Source organism: Delphinus delphis, chromosome 9 (genome assembly GCF_949987515.2).
Source record: "Delphinus delphis chromosome 9, mDelDel1.2, whole genome shotgun sequence".
In the NCBI taxonomy this organism is placed as follows: domain Eukaryota; kingdom Metazoa; phylum Chordata; class Mammalia; order Artiodactyla; family Delphinidae; genus Delphinus; species Delphinus delphis.
This window is the reverse complement of record NC_082691.1, coordinates 7,663,426-7,688,475: the sequence shown is the minus strand read 5'-3', so window position 1 is coordinate 7,688,475 and position 25,050 is coordinate 7,663,426. Positions and strand designations below refer to the sequence as shown.

General features: G+C 38.3%; 1 long non-coding RNA gene across 6 annotated transcripts in view; it reads right to left on the bottom strand.

Moving 5' to 3' along the window:
• The window catches only part of LOC132430854 (uncharacterized), a 156,156-nt gene that overhangs the window by 129,280 nt on the left and 1,826 nt on the right, over nt 1-25,050 (bottom strand). For 5 of the 6 annotated variants that reach the window (XR_009520579.1, XR_009520577.1, XR_009520578.1 and 2 more), the window contains exons 2-3: nt 10,262-10,350; nt 5,566-5,650 (exon numbers count right to left, since the gene is read on the bottom strand). This is a non-coding gene — a long non-coding RNA (uncharacterized lncRNA). Of the gene's footprint in view, nt 1-5,565; nt 5,651-10,261; nt 10,351-21,651; nt 21,785-25,050 lie in introns of all 6 variants that reach the window. The other variant, XR_009520576.1, reaches the window with a different exon arrangement.

The window sequence follows — 25,050 nt, the reverse complement described above, 5'->3', positions numbered from 1 at the left end:
CGCATCAGAGTTAAATGATGAAGGATACCAACTAGAACAGTATTTCTACGTATTTCCATTTTCCATGAGAGACTGTACCTCATGGAAATTCCTCTCTGGAGTAAAATAATTAAAGGTAGATACAAGTGTGTCCTTTTGCCACACTTTTAGTATTAGTTCTCTTAAGGGGTAATATTTAACATATTTATCCACTGCCTAGGACACAGGCACCAATCATTAAAATGAAACAGACATTAGCCTTGACTGGCTGGAGTGACAGGGCGTTGTGAAGGCTTGGAGCAGGGACCATTTACCAGCCACTTGGAAATACTGCAGTATTTTAACAAAAGTGTGGCCATGTTGGCATCTACTTATTATCAGCCTTGGTTCTTCCTCTTCTCTTCTTCCCCTTGGTAGCTGCAGCCTCTTTTTTGTCCCGCCCAACCACCGCCAGTGCTGGGTGTGATTCCCTTTCACTCTGATCATGAATTACTTCATGTGCATGGTGGTGACCGGGATCCTACAGGTAGACTTACTCCTCAGGCGCGAATGGGGGCAAGTGGGTGGGTAGTGGTGCGACAGCCAGGGTGATGACCCCAATTGTCATGGAAGCGGAGGACGGTTTCCGTCTTGGGCAGGAAGTCAGAGAGTGCCCGCGGTGGCAGAATGGAGCCCGTGGGGACATTCCAGACGGGGAAACTTTTCCCAGTGGTATAACACTGGGTGGCCCCTAACATCTCCAACCTTCTCAAAGCTGCAGACGTTGCTCGCTTTTGTGAGACCACGCAGACCCCTCACTGAGCCCAGCTGCAGCCCTGTTTCGTAGCAACGAATTCCCTCAACGAATCCCCTGGATGAATTCCCAAAGGAGGGGTGGGAGCGGGGACGGGCAAGAGCTTCCTGTGAGCTACACTGATTTCATTAATTTCATCCTCAGTACTTGTATCATCCACTAGAACAAGTAAATCAAGTTATATAAGGATGGCTGTCTCGATTCAAGCTGTAAGGAAAAAAAGAAGCAAGTGTTCCACGTTACAAATAGAAACAAAGGGGAAAGAATGACGCTTTAGAAGAGGTTGATGATTTTAACACCTCCAGGTCTATACTCATTTACTCAGTACAGCAAACCCTACTTGGTAAAGTAAGACAAAAGAATGTCCTGTTAAAGAAGCACACAAAACATTTGCATTTGAATGAGTACAATCCCCAAACCTCAATGCTGAAAAGCAGCAGCTGGGGTGCAGTGGAAGGAACTTCTGGACCAGGAGCTGAGAGAACTGGGCTCCAGGCCGGCTCTGCCATTCAGCAGCTGCCTGACTGTGCCCAGCTCAGCCGGCCTGAGCTTGGGTTTCCTCTTCGGTAAATGAAATGCTCGACTAAAGGATCTCTACAATCCCGTCGAGTGGCAATCTCTCTTACTGTTGTCTGCAGTAGACACAAATGAATGGCAACTCCTGACCACCTCTGCCCTCCCCACCCAGCTCACAGCCAGGTGAGTCTGGTGGTCCAGGGAGTGGCAATGTACGATGGTTTATTTATCTATATTTCCCCCAGTACTTCTCTTAAATAATTGATAGTAGCTGGAAAATGCTTTCAAACTTAGAAGTCACTGGGCAGAGATGAGAGGTTGACCCTTAGACTGACTTTATTTAAAGACCACCAAAATCTGCAAACCTTCTATACTTTCCTTGCTGTGTGTGGCAAACTTTTTTTGCAGAAGCTGAAGTGTCAAACAACGTTTTGTACGTGGTCCTGCCCTGTCTAAGGTAAGGGTGACCTGCCTATAACTTCTCTCCATTACAGACACGCCAGGCTCCTTTAGGAATGGCTATCAGCACTCTTCCTTGACAGATAATGTGCATTTCTTTATGGCATTTTGATAATTATTTCCTTAAGCCATTAGTTAAAGATATTATTGATATTTTACTTTTCAAGTGCATAAGTGCTGTGCCTATAAGTATTAATAGCTATGATTTGATGAGAACCTACCACATGCAAGTTTCCAGGATGGAAACTTTATATACAATATTATTTAACTGTCAAAATACCTCTTTGAGTGGAGATATTCCTATCTCCAGTTAACAGATCAGGAAAAGCTAAAAATCACGTAAGTATCTCGCCCACTGTCAAACTGACGGTGGGGCAGAAATCTGACCCCAGGCCACTCCAGCTGCGGTTTCCCACTCATCCCCTCCCCCATCCTTTCTGGATGCCAGGCTCACAGCTTTCATTCCTATGGTTTTTATTCCCCAATTCTTATAAATTCTTTATATTAAGAAGGATCTGCTAGCATCATTTGCGTTCATCCCAATATATTCCCTATAATTTTAGCATAATCAACTTAGAGCCTTATTTATAGTGAAGAGGTCATGCTTCATACAAGAGGGCTTGAGTGGACCTGAGGCCAATCCTCAAGACACCTAAGGATTCAGCACTGCTGCCTCCCAGTGGCTGTGAACCTTGAGTGACTACCGAGCTTTAGAGAGATCTGCGATTATAGTGATTTTGGGTAGAATGAAGATGTGGAGGAAGGAAAAGATAGGAAAGGTTCTAAGGAAATATATACTATGAGGCTTGATGACTGGGTATGGAAAGTGGTGGTAAGTGAGAGAGGTTGGAAAGTAGATGATGTTTATCACAATATTGAAATGAAATTACAAAGGGTTTGGTGGGGGACAGAGGGACTTGGAGGCCAGTGAGAAGACCAGTGGGTTGAATGTGGAGTTTCACTAACGTTTAGGAGGTGATCACAGCAAGAAAACAATCAGTAAATAGTCCGAGAAGGAACAGGAAGAGAGTAGAATAGAAATGGGGAAAGATGATGTGGAAGAGAATTTTAAGGACTAGTCAGCCAAGGGTGTAAAATGTAAGAGTTTATGATTGTATTAAGCTTAACTGTTAGTTTAAGAAAATTGCTTTAAAATTACTGCAGCAGATGACTTGACTTCTAGAAATACACAGCGAAATAACTTGTGTAATTTCTCCATTATGTGTCATTCTTTAGTCCCTAAGAGCCCTGAAAACAGATATTACACTGGTAGAGGAAAATGACCCCAGAAATGGGTCACGGTAGAGCCTGCAAAAGATTTGTTTTGCCTACTTTATAGATTTTTATCAACATTATGAAAGTAAATCTTATTAATTTTATGAGTCAATAATATCTACCCCAAGGATTGATATTTATGAAATAAGTAAAACTAGAATGCTGACTTAAACCCCAGGGAACTTTGTTATAATGAGAAATCCTCAAGACCTGAATTTAATCAAGAACTTGAGGATTTTACATTGTGCTATTAGTCATACTCCTCAGGATTTAGCTCATCATATACTCTTCCTTCATTTAATAATTTTTTTCTAACTTTGCTGATTTAGAAGCATTCCAGAAACTGATCACGACGCAATAAGCATTACCAACAATGACCCTATTGTAGTGGAAATGACCTCATTATCACTCTTGTTGCCAAAAGCAATCCAGGGCAGATGTGGTCGTGGTTTGAGATGAAGAAAACAGTCTTAGGATGAAACAGAGACACTGGGAAGATGTCTCCCCCCAAATCCCGATCTGTTCCTCTTACAAAAATGATCATGAAACTTTGGTTCCAATACCAATGAATGTACCGCTGATTTAAGAGACAGTGCACGTCAAGCTGGCGATTAGAATTCTATAAATGAGGTATGGACAGCATGACGTGAGCTTGGCTGTGTATTTAAGAGCAATAGCTGGAGTCACAGCAGTGACTGCCCTGCACCTGTGGCTTCTGCTCCCAGTTACAGCACTGCCGTAAATTCAGACATCTCCCTAGCAGGCCTCTGTCACTACCGAGACATAACTTCAAGTAAATATGGCCTTTCCTTCTAACTTTCAGTTCCTTTTTCAGTCATTTACTTCATCATTACTCATGCTATTATTATTTTATTCCTTCAACAAATTATTTTTTGTTTACCTTTCTATGTGCCTTTCCATGTACTGTTCTAGTGGCAAACAAGACAGACAGCATCCCTGGCTCTATGGGGAGACAGAGCCGATGGGCCCCGCTGCTCAGGCCCTCCCCACTTCTGGTGGCTGAGCAGAGAGCTTGGGAAGGAGACCTGAGCCAGTTTAACAGAAGGATGGGCTAATTACTAGTTTCCATGACCTGGAGCATCCTCCTTTCCATCAAAGCTACTTCCCCAGCCAGGGAACTTACGTGATCTCAAGGATGTTCTCTGACCCTGTCCCTCATCCCTGTCCCTCATACATATGTCCCTCACCACAAATGTATGGAACATTGCAGGGGACTGTCCTTCTTCATTGGTACCTTGGCCATGGGACATATCTATACCCGGCCTAAGCTCTGACAAGTAACAAGAGTCAAGGAGATTCTATCTGCTTCTACTACTTCTTTGAAGGTTTTTCTCAATAAACTCTATATCTGAACTGGATGGTGCTGCAACAAATAAATAGATAGAGATACAATTTCCGATAGTGATAAGTGCTGTGAAGGAAGCAGAACAGTGCAGTTGGATCGAGAGGGACTGAGGCTGGGTCAGGACCAACCTAGGCAGGACAGTCAGGAAGGGCTTCTTGGAAGAGATGGTAACAGAGTCAAAGCGGGAGTGATAAAGGGCAGGCAGCCCAGCAGAGAAAGAACATTCAAACACAGGGAACAGCAAGAACAGTGGCTTGGATGAAAGGATGAGATTGAAATGTCTGTGGGACAGAAAGAAATCGAGCACCACAGTGAATGAGGGAAAGAGTATTAGGGGTGACTTCAGAGAAGTAATCAGGGGACTGGTAAGGAGATGAGGTTTTGTTCTAACTGGAATAAGAAGTTACGGGAAAAAAGAAAAAAAAAGAAGGAGCTATGGGAGAAGTTAAAGTGAAGGATTAATAAAAATTCATAAGCATATTTAATAGTTTAACTCTTGGATCTGGAGGAGAATGGCATGCAGGTGACATGGAGGGAAGCAGGGAACTAGTTAGGAGGCTACCACCGTGGTCCAGGGGAGTGGGGAAAGGTAGAGGGGCAAAGACTGCTTAGTCTAATTACGGGACCTGCAGTGAGTGTTGGTGGGATGGGAGAGGTGGGAACAAGGCGAATCACAGATGATTCCAGAGTAGAGAGGGGCTGCAGCCCTTTTAAAAGCTGGTGCACACGATCACTCAAAATTCTGTAAAATTAACCACCAAGAAGAAAGTAGGAGGCCACAGGAAATAAAGATGAACAAAGACTGGAGGGTGCAGGGTGACAGGAAGCTGGAGACAGGCAGTGGTTCTGAAACATTCCCGGGAAGTGCTAACTCCTGCAGTTCCTTACAGGCAGCTGTCATCTGAGGGCTTCTTTTAGGGGGTCCCGCAAGCTAGCACTCACTGCAAAAATGTGGCAGATTCTTCTTCAAACCTGCATTTTAAAAGGGGGATGAGAAGATAGACTAAGCTTGTGAGAAGCTTTTTTCTTTTCTCACGGCCCTTTATAAAAAAAGTTCAGGACCAGAGTCTCAAGCTGACTGCGGGGTTGGCCACCAGACTTTACCTCAGAAATTGAGAATTAGTCACAAGATTCCACGTAAGCCACAAAAGAGAAGTGGGAAGCAGACAGCACTCACCGAACTGCGATGTGCCAGGCCCCGTACACATTATCCGTTAATCCTCAAAAAGAACCCGTGAGAAAGACGTGCTTTCCTTCAGGATCTGCAAGAACAAACTGAAGCTCAGGGAGGTTTATGAACAGCTCAAGGTGTCCCCTACGGTGGTAGGGATGAGCAGCAGGGATGAGCCCCGGGTTCCGCCTCCTGGGCCAGGTGTGGGGCTGCTACAGGTGAGGGCACCTCCCCTCACACCATCACCGTGCCCGCCCTGAACTCTGGCCTCTGCTTTCACTATCACGAGGCTCACCCCTGGGACTGGGGTCTGCCCTCAGGGGAAGAGTCATAAAAATGGGAAATTTACCAAGTGACCTCTCTCCTTCCACGTCCACCCCCTGCAGAATCTGCCTGCTTTTCCTCTCTCTCCTACGTCTTCATGTAGTGTTTAAAATATATTATGTCGAGATTACAGTTATCTTCAGGAGAGTTCCTCGACACTCTATTACTGAGAAATAATGTTTTAAACAAAAAAATTCTGAATCAAATAAATGGTTTCTAGAAATGTATTCATTTTCTTTTCACCCTTTACTCTGATAGAATGAATGCTTTTCGGTGCTCACTAATCATCTCATTTTAGTCTCTTTTTGTAGAAGATCTAGTTGGTTCCTACGCTAAACCCGGTGCCCATAGCGTAATAACCACACAATTCCACTGGCGTTTTCCACATTGCATTTTGGTGTCTTATTTATGTTTCTGTACTGCCCTCTAGTGGCTGACTGTCTGAAATACAAATCAAAGTACAGCAGGCCCTTTGTATCCATAGGGTCTGCGTCCGGGGATTCGACCAACCACGATCCAAAATGTTCAAAAAATCAAATTCCAGAAAGTTCCAAAGAGCAAAAATTGAGTTTTCTGCAAGCTGGCAACTATTTACAAAGCATGTATATTATACTTATAAGCAACTATTTACATAACGATAGCATTTACATGGTGTTAGGTACTATAGGTAATCCAGAGATGATTTCAAGTATAGGGGAGTTTGTGTGTAGGTTATATGCAAATACTCTGCCATTTTATATAAGGAACGTGAGCATCCCTAGATTTTGGATTTTAGTATCCACAGGGGTCCTGGACCCAATCCCCTCAGATACCAAGGGATGACTGTATTATTTTCGAAATGCAGGCACTTTTTCTAGAGGTAAGACAAATCTCAGACAGTTCAATTGGTTAGTAACAACTTGTAGTAGACATAAATCTTCCTAACAACAATCTTATTGATCGTGAACTATTTCAATTTTGACTTTGACAACAATAGAAAAATTTTTAATGCTTAGAAGAACTTTAAAAGTTCTGGAGATATTTAAAGAATCTGTTGGCATAGTTGGAATGTAGACAATAATTAAGTATATTGGAAAAGACTCCTGAAAGCCCCTGGAGAAGAAAGTGCTGGGCCTAGAACCTGATTTGAGAGGAGGCCGGGGGAGTATATGCTTTCTTGGAGTAACATCGCCATCTTGCGTCTTTCTTAAATACTGCTGATAAAAATAAGCAAACCCTTATTTCTTTTAGCACTCCTAAATGTTCTCTAATTAAAGAAATTTGAACATTTGTTTCAAGGTTCAAACAGAAGTTTTATTTATTTAAAGAAGAGTTTTTTAAAAGACTGTATTGAGGTATGATTTACACTCAATAAAATGCACCCTTTAAAGTGCACCAGTTTTCAATGCGTTTCAAAAATGTAAACTCCCAGGCAGCCACCAGAACAATCAAATTGCATAACATTTCCATCATCTCCCAGAGGTACCCTAGTGCCTATTTACAGATAACCCCATGCCCAGCTGTTGCCCCGGGCAACCACTCATCTGCTCTCTATCATTAGAGATCAGTTTTGATGTTTAGAATTTCATATAAACGAAATCATACAGTATGTGCTCTTTTGTGCCTGTATTTAAGTATGTGCTTTTTTCTTCATCATAACATTGTTAAAATCTGTTCATGCTTTTGCATCTATCAGTAGCTCATTCATTTTTGCTCCTGAGTACTGTTGCTTTGCGTGACTACTCCTCTATTTACCATTCTCCTGTTGATGGCCACAGCTTGTTTCCAGTTTTTAATTATTTTGAGTAAGACTGCTCCGAAAGTATGTGTATAGTAAGTGTGTACAAATGTTCTCATTTCTCTTGGTAAATACTTAGAAGTAGATGGCTGGGTTTCAGGGTAAATAGATGTTTAACTTTACATAAAACAGACAAAGTATTTTCTAGAATGGCCTTACCATTTTATTTTCCCAGAGCAATCAATGAGAGTTCCAGCTGAGTCATATCTTTCATATTTGGTGTTGTCATTCATATTATCCATTATGATGGATATATAGTAGTAGCTCATGACGATTTTAATTTGCATTTTCCTGTTCACTAATACTGTTAAGCATCTTTTCATATGCTTATTGGTCATTCATATATATTATTTTGTCAAATGTTTAATTAATTTGCTTCCCTCTTTTTATAAAGTTGGGTTGTCTTCTAATTATTGAGTTATAAATTTCTTTGTATATGCTCTGCATGTCTTTTGCCAAATACATGCATTGTTAGTATATTTTCTGAGTCTGTGACTTGCCTTTTTGTATTCTTAAGTGTCCTTTGAAGAGCAAACATTTAAAATTTTGATGAAGTTTATTCATCAATAATTTTTATAGGTATAGCTTTTTGTTACCTATCTAAAATTTTTGCCTATACTGAGATCACAAAAATTTTCCCCTATGTTTTTTTCTAGAAACCTTATAGTTTTAATATTTGTATTTTGGCCTATGATCCTTTTCATGTTAATTTTTGTATATGATAAGAGGGAAGTACTGAGGTTTCCTTTTTCCTAGATAGATACCTAAATGCACCAGCATCTTTTCTTAAAAAGACCATCTGTTCCCCTTGGCCCCTTTCTTGAACATCAATTGACCATATTTGTATGGGCATATTTCTGGACCCCTTATTTTATTCCTTTTATCTGTTTATCAAAACTTAGACTTGTCCTGATTACTCTCATTCTATACGTCTTGAGATCCTCCAAATGTGTCCTTGTTTTAAAATTATTTTGGCTACAGTATGTCCTCTGCATTTCCTTATATTGGGTTGGCCGAAAAGTTTGTTTGGTTTTTTGCCCTTAGTTGTCTTTAACTTCATTTGAAACAATTTTGTTAGATTGTATTGTGATAGCTGTCATACAAGCGTGCATTTAAAAAAAAACATCAAAATTGGTGAATTTTTGTGTAGCCATTTTAATATCGAATATGGAAGAAAAAGCATTTTCTGCATATTATGCTTTATTTATTTCAATAAAGATAAGAACACAACTGAAACGCAAAAAAAAAAAAAAAAAAAAAGATTTGTGCCACGTACGGAGAATGTGCTGTGACTGACTGAACGTGTCAAAAGTGGTTTGCGAAGTTTTGTGCTGGAGATTTCTCGCTGGACAGTGCTCCACGGTTGGGTAGACCAGTTAAAGTTGATAGTGATCAAACAGAGACTTTAATTGAGAACAATCAACGTTATACCACACGGGAGATAGTCGACATATTCAAATTATCCAAACCAAGCGTTGGAAATCATTCGCACCAGCTTGGTCATGTTCATCACTTTGATGTTTGGGTTCCACGTAAGTTAAGCGAAAAAAACCTGCTTGACCGTATTTCCGCATGTTATTCTCTACTTCAACGTAATGAAAACGGTCCATTTTAAAAACAAATTGTGACAGGTGATGAAAAGTGGATACTGTGCAATAACGTGGAACGGAAGAGATCGTGGGGGAAATGAAATGAACCACCACCAACCACACCAAAGGCCAGTCTTCATACAAAGAAGGTGATGTTGTGTACGTGGTGGGATTGGAAGGGAGTCCTCTATTATGAGCTCCTTCCAGAAAACCAAACGATGAATTCCAACAGCTACTGCTCCCAATTAGACCAAGTGAAAGCAGCACTCGACGAAAAGCATCCAGAATTAGTCAACAGAAAATGCATAATCTTCCATCAGAATAACACGAGATTGCAAGTTTCTTTGATGACCAGGCAAAAACTGTTACAGCTTGGCTGGGAAGTTCTGATTCATCCGTAGTATTCATCAGACATTGCATCTTCAGATTTCCATTTATTTCGGTCTTTACAAAATTCTTTTAATGGAAAAACTTTCCATCCCCTGGAAGACTGTAAAAGGCACCTGGAACAGTTCTTTGCTCAAAAAGATAAAAAGTTTTGGAAAGATGGAATTATGAAGTTGCCTGAAAAATGGCAGAAGGTAGTGGGACAAAATGGTGACTACGTGGTTCAATAAAGTTCGTGGTGAAAATGTGTCTTTTATTTTTACTTAAAAACCAAAGGAACTTTTTGGCCAGCCCAATACATTTTAGGATCTGCGTGTCAAGTTCTACAAAATAGCTACCTGGGATTTTGATTGGGATTGGCATTGCATCTATTAATTTGGGGAGAACTAACATCTTAACAATAGTGAGTCTTTCAATCCATGAACACGATATTTTTCTTTACATCTTCAATTTCTCTCACCAATTCTTTTATAGTATTCAGTGAATAGGTTTTGCAAATATTTTGTTAAATTTATCTTTAAATATTTCATGATTTCGATGACAGTATATAAATATAATGGTATTTAAAAATTTTCATTTTCTAATTTTTCAGTATGTAGGAATACAAGTGGTGTTGTATACTGACCTTGCATCCTGTGGCCTTCTTAATTCACTCATTAGCTCTAACATAAGTTCTGGAGATTCCTTAGGAACTTCTACACACAATCATGTCATCTGCAAATAAAACAAATGAACATTTTTGTTTCCAAGACAAAAAATGCCTTTTACTGCTGTCTTGCTTTTTTTGTACTGGCTAGCCTGGCAAGGACTTCTTGTGCAAGGCTGAATAAAAGTGATGGGGATGGAGCCTGATCTTAGGGAATATGGATTCAATCTTTTCTGTTAACTGTGATGTTAGCTGTACATATTATGTAGAAAAATGTCTTTTATCAGTTGCCTTTTATTCCTATTTTGGTGCAAGTTTTTGTAATAATTGCAGACTAAATTTTGTCAAATGCACCTTTTCTTCTCCTCCTGAAGCAGGAAAACTTATTTTTCCCTTCTTTATTCTGTTAAGGTTGAGTTACAGTAATTTTTCATATGTTAAGTCAACCTGGCACTCCCAAGAAAAATTCCACTTGGTCATAATATATTATGCTTATTACACATAGTTAGATTCAGTTTGTTAATAGTTTATTAATGATTTTTGCATCTAGGTTCCTGAGAGATATTGGTGTGCAGGTTTTTTTCTTTGACGTATTTGTCTGGTTTTGGTATAAGAGTGATGTTAGCTTCAAAAATCGAGTTGGAAAGGGTTCCTTCTTTATTTTCTAAAAGAGTTTGTGAATATTATTATTATTTTTTTCTTCTTAAAATGTTTGGTAGGGCTTCCCTGGTGGCGCAGTGGTTAAGAATCCACCTACCGATGCAGCGGGGTTCAGGGAGATCCCACATGCCGTGGAGCAACCAAGTCTGTGTGCCAGAACTACTGAGCCTGTGCTCTAGAGCCCATGAGCCCCAACTACTGAAGCCCGCGTGCCTAGAGACCGTGCTCAGCAACAAGAGAAGCCACCGCAATGAGAAGCCCGTGCACTGCAATGAAGAGTAGCTCACAATCAGCACAACTAGAGAAAGCCCGCACGCAGCAACAAAGACCCCATGCAGCCAAAAATAAATGAATAAAATAAATAAAATTTTTAAAAAAGTTAAAAAAAAATGTTTGGTAAAATCCACCAGTGAAGACATTTGGGCTGGGAGTTTTCCTTGTAGAAAGATTTTTAATTATGAATTCAGTTTACTATATACATGGCTATTCAGATTTTCTATCAATTTTTATATTACAAAGAATTTGTCCATTGCTTCTAAGTTACCAAATTTAACAGCATAAATTTATTTGTACTATTCTCTTTTTATCCTTTTAATGTCTGTAGGATTGATAGTGATGTCTTCTCTTTCATTCTTGGTATTAGAAATTTGTATTTTTTTCTTTTATCATCTTAGGTATAGATTTACCAATTTTATTGATTTTCCAAAGAATCCTTTGGTTTCATTGATTTATCTCTATTTTCTACTTAAAAAGGTGGCAAATGTTTTCTGTTCGTGGCCAAATAAATATTTTAGGTTTTTCGGCCATATGATCTCTAAGGCAGCACTAGACAACAAGTAAATGAATGAGTGGAACTATGTTCAAATAAAACTTTATTTACAAAAACAAGTGGTGAGCCAGATTTTGCCTGCGAGCTGTGGTTTGCCGACCCTTGGTTTATTAATTTCAACTCATCTTTATTTTTCCTTCCTTGTACTTTGGAGTTGATATTCTCTCATTTTCTAGCTTTGTAAGGTAGAAATCTTAATCCTTCAGTTCTGAAGGACATTTCCAAAGAGTTTAGAATTCTAGGTTCACTCCCCCAACCAGCACCAGTAGTTTAAAGATGTGATTGGTTTTAGATGAAATGCTTGCTCTTGGTCTTTGTTTCTGTGTATTGCTTCCTTTGGCTACTTTTAAGATGATCTTTTTAATCACGATTTTCAAAAATTTGATTATGATAATGATATACTTTGCTGTGTTTTTCTGTTTCTTCAGCTTGGTTATTTGTTTGTTTCTTTGTTTAGCTTATTGGATATGTGTGTTGGTTTATAATTAATCAAATTTGGAAAATTTTGTGTTCAGTGATGTCACATTGGTACTTTGAAATCAACAATAGTGTGAGTATTTACATCATAAAAATTGGCCTATGCTATAAATCAAGTCTTTTTTCCCCCATGGAGCTAGTTGTTAAAATTTACTGCCTACAGGTCACTAAAATTTGGTTCTTTTGAATTTTTTTTCTTTATGTTTTTCTATTATGGTAGTTTCTGTTGCTATGTGTTCACATTTACTGATACTCTTAAGTTTTCATTGGATGCTATCCTTATACTGTAAATTTATTATTTAAGATACTGTATTTTTCAGCTGTAAAGTTCTGTTTGGATCTTGTTATAATACTTTCCATTGATCTTTTCATGATGTTTTTCTTTGAATCCTTGACCATATATATATATTTTTTTGCTGCGTTGTGCCTTTGTTGCTGTGTGCGGGCTTTCTCTAGTTGCAGCGAGTGAGGGCTACTCTTCATTGCAGTGTGCTACCTTCTCATTGCAGTGGCTTCTCTTGTTGCAGAGCATAGGCACTAGGTGCACGGGTTTCAGTAGTTGCTGCACGTGGGCTCAGTAGTCGTGGCTCAAAGGCTTCAGTAGTTGTGGCACGAGGGCTCAGTAGTTGTGACTCGCGGGCTCCAGAGCACAGGCTCAGTAGTTGTGGCTCACTGGCTTAGTTGCTCGCAGCATGTGGGATCTTTCCAGACCAGGGATCAAACCCAAGTCCCCTGCACCAGCAGGTGGAATTCGTAACCACTGCACCACCAGGGAAGTCCCTTGACCATATTTTTTTTTTTTTTTTTTTGCGGTACGCGGGCCTCTCACCGTTGTGGCCTCTCCCGTTGCGGAGCACAGGCTCCGGACGCGCAGGCCCAGCGGCCATGGCTCACGGATCCAGCCACTACGCGGCATGTGGGATCTTCCCGGACCGGGGCACGAACCCGTGTCCCCTGCATCGGCAGGCGGACTCTCAACCACTGCGCCACCAGGGAAGCCCCTTGACCATATTTTTAATAATTGTTTCAAAGTAACTCATTGTTAACTCCCTGTTATTGTTGACAGGAACACTGTCAACTCCTGTTTGGCTTCGACTGCTTCTTCCTTCCCTCCCTTCCTCTCTGTGTTTACTCTATGGCTAATTTAATACTATTACTAAGGTATCACCCTTCTGAGGTTTCTACTAAATGTTCCATATAGTTGACAAAGATTCCCCATTTGGCTGGTCAGAACTTGCATGTTTCCTAGATCTTGTGTCCTCTGGGAATGATTCATCTGAGGGCACCTGGTCATTGTTAGCCCAGCCTGGTGGAGTTTTACCTTATGTTAGCATAGCTTAGTTTTTATCAACAGACTCACAGAGAACCCTGAAGATTTCTACAGCTCTTTCTCCATCTAGCTCCCTCCTCTATGCTGCTCTGCCCTAGAAATTCCAGCATCTCAGACTTATTGATCCCTAATAATAATCTCCTGAACTCAAGACCTCTGCAACGGATCCTCCCCTCAACCCTGAAGCTTTGCTTTAGACAGTGCCCTTCAGGCAGAAGGCTGGAGTGATTTTAAGACTCAGTGTTTGAAAGCGGTTATTTCATATATTTTGTCCAGTTTCATTTCTTTTAAACAATGGGAGGACATGTCTTTTTCTAGTTTCTCCATCATGGCTGGAAGCTGAAGTTCTTATACATGCTTGACCAAACCAGTAATCTTTCTTCATCTGGTATATTCAACCCCTTTGACAGAGCTCTTAATAGCACTATCAGTCTTAAGTGGTATGCATTATGAATAATAGAAAGGGAGGAGATATTATAATCCACTGAGTCAACACCAGCTATAATGGAGGGAGCTGGATGTTGTGGGTAGATAGATGGTCCTCCTGTGCAGTGAATAAATTATGTCCTTCCTTGGTACTTAATCCTTAGGTTGGGTTGAACTAACCTGAGGGTTAAGTATTAAATTTCTCATTTCTTAAAACAGCTAGAAAGTAACAATCTGAGGATTCACTATGGGGTAGTAGAGAAAGAGATAAAATGCAAAAATAATTCCTTCCTGGGAGTTAGGAAGCTTGGCTCAAAGGCCAAGACTCTGCATTTATAATCCTCCACACTTCCTTCCATTTCTATCTGTAAAAATGGGCAATTGAACTCTTTGTCCTTTAACAATCCTTCTGGCTTGGCGATTTTTACTACTGTTCTGTTTTCTCACCATTATTCCTAGTATTATCCCATGTTAATTGGTGTAATATCATAGGCTAGAACAGTTACCTTCTTAAGGGTTAAATTATTCCTATTGCATCTATTAGTAGAGGGTAGGTGCTAAGAGCAGTGCTAGGAAAGTGAATAGAAGATAAAAACAGGCATATCAAATAGCCTCTTGTAATAGTGTAGAGATCTCTGTATTTCCAGTTAAAGAGAGCTTCTGGGTTAAAAACAATCACAAGATAGCAGGGCCTGATATTTTAATCTCCAATCTTCTTATTAAAATAGCAATGATTGTGAATTAAAGCAGGAGCTCAGAATTCATCTCCTCCAACATCTAACGTAACTAACAATAATTATTAGCACAGCGAAAATTTCAAGAGCAAGAACCAAACAAGGAAAAGCATACAACTTCATGCCATAGACTTCAATAAGTAGTGAAAAAAGAAAAACAAAATATTCTGGCATGGTTTGGCATAGCTTCCTAGCCTTAACCCTAAGCTCCAGAAAGAGAGGGAATGAAATATTGAGAATTTCCACAATTATTTCTTATTTTGGAGAAAGGTAGTTGGAGGGTTGAACAGGAAGCTCAGGTAAAATTCAAAAAGAAATTGTAATAGGGAAGAACAAATCTGACTCCATATTGGATGTATTTCTTTTACTTTAACCTTTGTTATGCATAACAGCCCATCTCTGGGAACCCCACCTCCTATGCCTGAACATTAAGATAAATCCCTTTTTTCAGCTCACAGGAAGCATCCTGACCAGGCCCACCTGTGAATGGCTGCAGGAAAGAAGAAATTGACTCACCCCCTTGGAGTCTGGCGGAAACCAGGAAATATTTGCAACAACTTATCTTTTTAATGTTACCTCCTCATCTCCCTCCTCTCTGTTCCATAAAAGAAAACTAGCACCCAAACCTGGGCAAGATGGGTCTTTTGGACACTAGTCCACCATCTTCTCAGTCTGCTGGTCTTCTGAATAAAGTCATTATTTCTTATCCCAACAACTCGTCTCTCAATTTATTGGCCTGTCATGTGGTGAGGAGTATGAGCTTGGGCTCGGTAACAAAATCTTCAGGAGTAAAAGCATCTATAGCAAGACGCTCTGGAGGGGCAGAAGAGCTCTAAGACCTGTGTGGGTTGGAAGAACAGTCTGAGAGTAAGGGATCACCCACACAATAACTGGGTGCACTTTGGGGCAAGCGAATATTAAGATAGGGCACTGGGTCAGAGGAGAAAACAGAATCCATATCCTTAAGCAAAGGAAACATAGCTGGAGCCAGGCCTATGCCATTTCCCTGCATCCTCAGGCTACAGAGAAGGCAACAGGAGCAATGCTCATCTTCCGAGCTGCAGGTCTAAGGAAACAATCAGGACTCTGAGTATGAACGACACTGAGGAAAACTCGACCACACTATAGAGAACAAAGGGCAAGTCAAGCAGAGTAGCCTATGTTCTGCACATGCAAGATGAAAAGAAAGGACATAATTATACCATTCCCTGTTTTTTTGTGGCTTTAAATTTTTCATAATAAATATTTTTAAAGGATTGTTTAAATTTAAATTATACAAGCATACTACTGAAAGGTAAATACAAGGAGATATGAAGATAGCATAAGAAGACTAAGAGTAGAAATCTCAAAGAAACAGAAGGAAACTCTCTACAACTTTTTGTGACAAAAGAACCTTAATAAGGATGTGAACTCCAGAAAATGATTACTCGCCAGTAAAATTTTAAAAACAGAATAAAAAAGACAAAACTGTACTACTAAAGAAAAAAATTGAGAACAAAATAATATCAGGGAATGAATTAGAAATAGCAAGAAACAGAATAGAGAGTTAAAAACTGAAATAATAAAGTACAAAAGGGCTTGAGCTAATCACAGTGAACAAAGGAACAAGCAAGGTAAAACAATTAAGAAAATATAATATATAAAGAAAGAAGAAAAGCTAACAAAAGGTCATTTCCTTAAACAGATACCCCAGCAGATCAAGCAGAAAACTTACTACAAAATTTCCCTGAAGTACGAATCAAATAGTCTACGTAAAAAATTATACAGAATATCAGTTTTTATTGAGAGTTGTTTGCCACTGAATTTCAGGAATAGAGAAATAATTCTTTAATCGCACAGAGGGGACAAAGTAAGATGGGAATATTTCAAGCCAGTGTCAAATTTCTCCTTAGTAACACTTAGTGCTAGGATATAACGGAGTGATTAATTTCAGCCAAATTTTTAAAAATAATAAAGTGACAATTTTATACCCACCCATGTCACTAAAATATAAAGACAGATATATTCAAACATGTGTGAACTCAGGAAATGTACTGTCTATAAGAACCTTTAAAAAAAATAAAACTACTTGACAAGGAAATTTAACTGATCAAGAAATAATTTTGAAAACATAGTTTAAAATCTGCAATCTTTCTCAATATAAATTTTCACAAAGCTCTACAAATATCTTCCTAAAAGGTTAATTCTACAGTGCAACAATGGAAAACAACATTTCATGATTTTTATATTCTTGTGATGTTACTGTGTCCAAAAATTATACTTGCTTGAACTTTTATTTCTTTTAGAAAGCAGAAAGAAAAAAAGGCAATAAAAACTTGCCCCAATTTGCTAGAGCTGCCATAACAAAGCACCACAGACTGGATGGCTTAAACAGAAATTTATTTTCTCACAATTCTGGAGGCCGGAATTCTGAGATCAAGATGTCAGCAGGGAAGGGTTCTTGTGAGACTGCTCTCTTTAACTTCAGATGGCTGTCTGCTCACTGTATCTTCATACCACCTTCCCTCTGCACCTGGGTCCAAACTTCCTTTTCTTATAAGAACATCAGGCACACTGGAATAGGGCCCACAATAATTACCTCATTTTAACTTAATTACCTCTTTAAAGGCCCCATCCCCAAATACAATCACATTCTAAGTCCTGGGGCTTAAGACTTCTACATGTAAGTTTTGGGGAGACACAATTCAGCTCCTAACACTCTCCATGGCTCGATGTAAAGAAAGTGCAATTGAATGTCATCATGCTCCATTATTTAAGCCCCAGGGAATGCAATGGAAAGGTCAGAACCCCTTGCCTTCTTGAAATAAGTCAACTGGTTATAGCTAGGTTTGGGATCAAAGTCATCTCATCCACTTTGTCTTGGGAGAGGTGCTGGACTTCTTATCATCTTGGGGGAAGAAAAGACTGACTGGTAGTAGAGGGAAAGAGCACAGGACACTCAGTGTTGTTTGACAGTGGTTTTGATAAAGCATAAAGAAAACAGCAGAATGACTAGTTTCTTCCCATTTCCTAGTCTTATTTTTTATTTTCACTCACTTTACTGTTTAAGGTTTACAGAAAACATTGAATATAAAGTACAGAAAATGACTACACCCTCCCCCTCCCACTCCCTCTGCAGTTTCCCCTATTATTCACAACTTGCACATCTGTTACTATTGATGAATACATTATTAACCAAAGTCCATCATTTACACTAGGTATCACTCTTTGTGTTGTACAGTTCTGAGTCTTGACGAATGCATACCATCATGTAGCCACCATTGTGGTTCATTCACAAGTTTCCAGGCACTCAAAATCCCATGCTACACCTAGACATTCCTTCTTCCCTGTCCCCATACCCCAGGTAACTACTAACTTTTTCCTGTCTTTACAGTCTTGCCTTTTCCAGAATGTCATAGCTGGAAGCAAACAGTGTGCAGCCTTTTCAGATTGTCTTTTTTCACCGAGAAATACACATTTAAGGTTCCTTCACGTCTTTTCACAGCTTGATAGCTCTTTTTTTTTTTTTTAAACACTGGATAACATTCTATTCTATGGATGTATCACAGATTGTTTATCCATTCATCTACTGAAAGGCACCTTGGTTGCCTCCACATCTCACAATGATAAATAAAGCTGTTATAAAAATCCCTGTGTACGTTTTCAACTCATTTGGGTTAAACACCAGGGAGCGTGACTGCTGGATAGTATAGTCAGATTATGTTTAGCTTTGTAAAAAATGCCCAAGTGTCTTCCAAAGTGACTGCACCATTTTGCATACTGACCAGAAAGGCATGAGAGCTCCTGTGGCTCCACATCCTCCTTAGCACTTGCTGTTGTATTTTGGATTTTAACGATTCTAATAGGCACATCTCATTGCTTTAATTTGCAATTGCCTGATGACATGATATTGAGCACTTCTTCATATTTGCCATCTGTATATCTTTTTTGGTGAGGTATCTTGTGCAGATCTTTTGCCTCTTTTTGAATTTTTTTAGTTGCTGACTTTCAAGAGTTCTTTGTATATTCTGAATACAAGTCTTTTATCAGACATGCATTTTGCACATATTTTCTCCCAGTGACTTGTCTTTTCATTTTCTCAACAGTGTCTTTATGTAGAGCAGAAGTTTTCGATCTTGATGAAGTCACACTTATCTTTTTCTTTCATGGATCATGCCTTTGGTGTTGTATCTAAATACATCACCAAACCTAAGGTCACCTCTGTTTCTCTTATGTTATCTTCTAGACATTTTAGAGTTCTGCATTTTACATTTAGGTCTATGATCCATTTTAATTTTTGTAAAATGTCTAAGTTCTGTGACTGGATATCCAGTTATTCCAGTACCTTTTGCTGAAAAGATTATCTATGCTCTTTTGAATTGCCTTTGCTCATTTGTCAAAGATCAGTTGTCTCATTTGTGTGGGTCTATTTCTGGATTTTCTACTGTTCAATTGATCTATTTATCTCTTCTTTCACCAATACCATATTGTCTTGATTACTACAGATATACAGTAAGTCTTGAAGCCTAGTAGTGACAGTTCTCCAACTTTATTCTTCTTCAGTATTGTGTTGGCTACTCTTTTGTCTTTCTATAAACTTTAGAACCAGTTTGTTGATACCCAAAATAATTTGCTGGGATTTTGATAGGAATTGTGTTGAATACCAAATTGGGAAATACTGACATCTTTAAAATATTGAGTCTTCCAATCTGTGAACATGGAATATCTCTCCATTTATTTACATTTGTATTTCTTTCAACAATTTTGTAGTTCTCTTAGTATAGATCTTGCACATATTTTGTTAAATTTATACCTATGTCTGCCTGCCTCCTTCCTGCCTATCTCTCTCTCTCTCCCTTTTTTTTTTTTTTTGGTGCTAATAAAAGTGATGTATTTTTTATTTCAAATTCCAATTTGAAAGCAATTGACTTTTGTATATTAACTTGGTATCCTGTAATCCTGTAATCTGGCTGTAATTGTTTATTAGTTCCAGGATATTTTTTTGTTGAGTTTTTGGGATTTTCTACATAGACTATCATGTCATCTGTGAAAAAAGACAAGTTTTTTTTATTCTCCATCTATATGCCTTCCCCCCCTCCCCTTTTCTATGTCATGAGTGAGGACATCTAGTATGATGGTTAATAGGAGTGTGAAGGTCTTACAATTTTTACTTTTCTTATAATTTTTACTTTATTATTTTAAAAGAATTAAAGTGGGCTTCACCAAGAGATTAATTCCTTGTGTAGGGACTATTCCAATACACTAACAGAAGTTGGAGGGGAGAGGAATAAGGAGGGAGGAAGTGTGTTAAATTTCTCATCATAGCACGGCACCAATTTTACTAAAATTAAAACATTTCAAGAATATATACCTTATAATAACTCCAACTTAATGTTTTCTCTTAATCTAAGAGTTATAATTAAGGAGCAATATAGCATGTGGTAAAGAAATGTTTATCATCTTACATTCAGAAATTTGGAAATTATTTCATTTTCATTTCAGTTCATTTTTCTTCTGTTAAACTCAGATAAACTTAATATTTTAAATATAATTTTAATATGATCATATTTTTATTATATATCTGTATACTTTTTCTAGCTATTTACCTAGATAGCTTTCAACCTGTATGTTTGCAGAGACAGAACAGGAGTGGGGTTCATCTGTTAACAAAGCATTTTACTGGATAAAGGATAGTGGTTGATTTTTAACATTTTCTTTGTACTTGTCTGTACTGTCTGAATTTTAAAAATAATTAGCATGTATTATTTTTGATAAAAATGTTATTTCAGGGGCTCCCCTAGTGGCGCAGTGGTTGGGAGTCTGCCTGCCAATGCAGGGAACACGGGTTCGTGCCCCGGTTCAGGAGGATCGCGCATGCCGCAGAGCAGCTGGGCACGTGAGCCATGGCTGCTGAGCCTGCGCGTCCGGAGCCTGCGCTCCGCAACTGGAGAGGCCACAGCAGTGGGAGGCCCACGTACCGCAAAAAAAAAAAAAAAAAAAAAAAAAAGTTATTTCCAAAATATAATCACAACTGCTTAAAAAAGATGTACTCAACAACCAAAAAAATTAAGATAACAGCTATATGTCCAAATATGGATGGAATTTGCTCTACATACATACTATAGTGTTAGATTTTGACATCATATTTACACAGGTTCTACCCTCTGAAGCAGTACCACATAACTTAGGGGGTTAGGTAGCAATCACTGTCTTAACCTTTCCCATCTGCCTCTACATGAGGGATTAAAATGCTACATCAACCAAAAACTGCACAACCACAGACTTAATTATTATGCAGAATCTACTTTATGAAACAACTAAATTGGTGGACTATCCTCTCCACTCCCCAATTAGCAAGTCTTATTTCACATACCTTAAAGCTTAGGACAATAACAGTATCATTCCTAAATTGTTAACAATAATTTTTAATATTATAATTAGTGTATGTATAAAATAGCAGCTTCTTTATTGAATCAAGATAAATATAAGCTGTCATAAGTTAATATGCTTTTTAGATATATTTGACTCATAGATTCTTTTTCTCTTGCAATTATTTTAGAAAACTAAGTCATCTGTAGACTTTTACTATCTCTTGTTTTATCAAATATCTTATTACCTTAAAAAAACAGGACTTAAAAATTTTTTTTAAATTTAAACTAGTAAAAATTGTCAGTGGAAAAAAATTTAAACAGTATCAAACCTAAAGTAGCAAACATCATCAAATCTATATCAGATCTATATCTTTAAAGGCTTTCCCTCAGACATATATAAATACATAGATGTTGTGATATTTACTATAATGTAACCCAATGTGGTACATATTTACTATTTTGTGGTATGATATTTACTATTTTGTAACCCAATATAGAACTAGCTCAATTACTGCAACGAGAATATAATTATTAGAGAATTACATGTTTTAAAGCAGGCATACCTCATTTTATTGCACTTCACTTTACTGTGCTTCGCAGATACTGCACTTCTACAAATTGAAGATTTGTGGCACCCATGTGTTGGGCAAGTCCACTGGCACCATTTTTCCAACAGCATTTGCTCACTTCCTGTCTCTGTAACACAGTTTGATAATTCTCATGATATTTCAAACTTTTTCATTATTTTTATATTTGTTATGAGGATCTGAGACCAGTGATCTTTGATGTTACTATTGTAATTGTTTTGGGGCACCACAAACCACACTCATGTAAGACAGAGAACTTTATAAATGTTGTGTGTGTCCTGACTGCTCCCCTGACCAGCTGTTCCCCCATCTCTCTCCCTCTCCTCAGGCCTCTCTATTCCCTGAGACACAACAATATTGAAACTGGGCTAATTAACAGTCTCTAAGTGTTCAAGTGAAAGGAAGAGTCAATTCATGTGCCAAACTTAATTGCTGTCTTTACGGAGAAATGGCCACGGCCACCCCAGCTTTCAGCATCCACCACCCTGATCAGTCAGCAGCCACCAACACCAAGGCAAGACCCTCCACCATCAGGAAGATGACAACTCACTGCAAGCTCAGATGATGACTAGCGCTTTTTAGCAATAAAATATTTTTTAAGTAATGTACACTTTTTAGGCATAATGTTACTGCACACAACAGACTATACTATATTATGAACATAACTTTTATATGCACTGGGAAACCAAAAAATTCATGTGACTTGCTTTATTGTGATATTTGCTTTATAGCACTGGTCTGGAATTGAACCCACAATATCTCCAAGGTAAACCTGTACCCATTTTGAAAACCTATAGAAAGAAGATATAGAGGTACAATTTTTTTTTTTTTTTTTTGCGGTACGCGGGCCTTTCACAGTTGTGGCCTCTCCTGTTGCGGAGCACAGGTTCTGGACGCGCAGGCTCAGCGGCCATGGCTCACGGGCACAGCCGCTCTGCGGCATGTGGGATCTCCCCGGACCGGGGCACGAATCCGTGTCCTGCACATCAGCAGGCGGAGCGCCACCAGGGAAGCCCTAGAGGTATAATTTTTAACTCTCTTTCAGAGAAGCACAGAGATCTTGCTTGTTAGTAAAATAAATGTAAAAAAAAATCATATACCCCATTTTCAATTAAAGATTATATTTTTCTACTTTAAGGAACAAAAGACTAGAACTCTGGGTAAAATATTACTTAACCTACTTGGAGGGTGTATTATTTAAACTTGGCGTTTTTTAAAAAAATCCTGTATCTATACAAGGGTTTTTAAACTTTCTTACTTCAAGCAGAGATTCAGGAATCTAAATGGAGCATTAATTCAGCTTATCTCAAATAACACTATCAATATTTCACTGATATTTTTAAATTGAGGGGCAATTTAAAATTTCTACTATGTATACTTACAATTTATAGTCGACATTATTTATGTCAAAACAAAATTTTAAAAACTTGACTTCATCATGTGCATATAGATCTTTTCCACATTATGAAAAAATTCAAACATACGTAAAAGTTGAATTGTTCAGTGAATACCCATACTACTACACCTAAGAATCTTTCAATGACTGTATACTCGTACCTGTACACTTCACTCCTGTCAGCGGTTATATCATTTAACTAGAGCGAGAGTTCAGTGTTTGTGTATGGTGTTTTATTTTTGAGGTAAACTTTACATGAAGTAGAATACAGACCTTATGAGTACCATTTGATGCCGTGTGAGAAATGCACACACCTGCTGCCATGACTGAATGTCTGTACGCCCCACATTCATTTGCTGAAGTGCTAATGTGATGGTGCTTGGAGGTGGGGACTTTGGGAAGTAATCAGGGGATGAGGGTGGAGCCCCCATGGTGGGATTAGCAACCATGTGCAGATGCCATGAAGACAGCCCTCTGTAAACTGGGACCACACTCTCTACTAAGAACCCAACCATGCTGGCACCCTGATCTGGAAGTTCTATCTTCCAGAACTGTGAGAAATAATTGTTTACTGTTTAAGCCATCCAGTTGATGGTATTTTATTACAGCAGTCTGAACTAAGGCTCCTGTGTAACCCTAATCCTTGTCAAGTTACATTATTTTCACGCCTGAGTTCTCTCATCCTCCGTCTTAATCCCTATGCCCAAACACTGTTTTCAACATATATTAATTTTGCCTTGTCTGGAACTTCTTACAAATATTATTTACAGTATGCGGTCTTTTGCATAGACTTCTTTCACTCACCACAATGTTTCTGATATTAATCAATGGTGTTACATAAATATATATATATTTTTCCCTTAATTGTGGAATAGTATTTCATTGTGGAAATACATCTTTTTGTTCATCCATTCTTTGTTGATGGACTCGACTCACTTTTAGTTTTTTGGCTATATCTTTGTACAAGTCTTTTGGTGAATATATTTTCATATCACTTCAGTAAATACCTAAAATTGAAATTGAGGGATTATAGAGTGGTATACACCTAATTTTATAAAACTGCTGGGTACCATTTTACACTCCTGTTGACAATGATAACAGTTCTGATTGATCTCATATTTATACCCAGATTTGATGTTGTCAACCTTTTTAAGCATTCTCAGGGTGTGTAGTGATATATTGCAGTTTGATATACTACATTCTCATTATCATTCGGTTCAAATAATTTTCTAATTTCCCTCTTGATTTCTGCTTTAACCCTTTGAATTATTTATTTAGAAGCATGTTATTTAATTTCCAAATACCTGGAGATTTTTCTAAGTATCTGGTTGTTATAGATTTCTAATTTAATTCCACAATGGTCAGAAAAAAATGTATGATTTGAAACTTTTTTAATATAAGACTTGTTTTATGACCCAGTATATGTTCTACCTTGGTAAAATTACCATGTGCACTTGAAAACGATGTGTATTTGCAGTTTTGGGGGGTAGTGCTCCACTTGTAGACTCATCAGGTCAGGGTAGTTGACAATGTTGTTCAGATATTCTATTTCTTTGTTGATTTACTTTTTTGTCTAATGCTGTAAGTTGTGGAACGAAGACATAAAATCCCCTACTTGTTTGTACAGTGGTCTTTTTGTTAATTTTTGTTTCCTGTATTTTTAACCTCAGTTACTTGGTGCACACAAATTTGATTGATATACCTTCCTGATGAAGATATTATGATTGATATACCTTTTATCATTATGAAAATGCTTCCTTTTTATCTCCAGTAATTCCTATGTTAAAGTCTACACTATCTAATATTATCTGATATAAACAAACCCCGGTACCAAATTCTGACGTCTTCTTATTGTTTGCATTTCCATCTATTTACTTGCAACCTATATGTCTTTATACTTAAAGTGTACTTATATAATCAGCATATAGCTAAATCTTTGTTTTTTTCAATCACTTTGACATCTGCTTTTTAAGGGGAGT